The sequence below is a fragment of the Condylura cristata genome, unplaced genomic scaffold (genome assembly GCF_000260355.1).
Source record: "Condylura cristata isolate star-nosed mole 26May11 unplaced genomic scaffold, ConCri1.0 scaffold00031, whole genome shotgun sequence".
Taxonomy (NCBI): domain Eukaryota; kingdom Metazoa; phylum Chordata; class Mammalia; order Eulipotyphla; family Talpidae; genus Condylura; species Condylura cristata.
The window spans coordinates 13,326,801-13,327,859 of NW_004567132.1; positions in this window are offsets into that span (position 1 = coordinate 13,326,801).

The window sequence follows — 1,059 nt, forward strand, 5'->3', positions numbered from 1 at the left end:
AAAAACCCATCCCCTTTACAATTGAAACAAAAGAAATAAAATACTTGGGAATAAACCTAACAAAAGAGGTAAAAGAACTATACAAAGAAAATTATAAAACACTGTTAAAAGAAATATAATAGGCCTTCCCTGGTGGTGCAGTGAGTTGGAGCACAGCACTGCAAAGCTAGCCTTGGCCTCCTCAGTGTGAGTTCGATTCCCGGCCCTGGAGGTGATCCACATGGTGTGGCAGACCTCTCCGGATTCTCCAGCTGCTCCCCTCAACAGTGTACTGTTGAGGATCAGGATCAGGATCAGCCTGTTATGCTCCCCACTCTGTCTATGATGAAGCCTCTTACTGCCCCTGTACCTCTGGCCTGTACCCCAGTCCTGTATGCATAAATAAATAAATCTTTTTTAAAAAATCAAAACTGCATGGTACTGAAACAAGAATAGACATATAGTGGATTCGAATAGAAAACCCAGATATGAATCCACAGGTTTATGGACAGCTAATCTTTGACGAAAAGGAGCAAAGAATATGCAATGGACTGAAGAAAGTTTGTTCAACAAATGGTACTGAGAAAGCTGGGCTGCTACATGCAAAAAAAAAAAAGAAGAAGAAGAAGCTAGATTACTACTTGGCACCATGCACAAAGAGCCAACTTGCAATAGATTAAAGAACTGGACATAAGACCCAAAACCATAAAATATCTAGAAGAAAAGGTGGAGGAAATACTACATGCTATACATCTCAGTAATATCTTTAAAGACACATCACCCAGCACAAGGAAAGGAAAGGAAAGGATACACAGCTGGGACTACATCAAGTTAAAGAACTTCTGTACAGAACACAAAACAAAGAGACACCCCACTGATTGGCAGAAAATTTTTGCACACAATACTAATGACAAAGGACTCATCACAAAGGTATACAAAGAGCTGATGAAGCTCAACAAAAATAAAGTGAACAACCCAACCCCATCCAAAAAATGGGCAGAAGAGCTAAAGAGACACTTCTCCAAAGAGGAAATGCAGACAGCAAATGGGCATATGATAAAATGTTCAACATCACTTGTA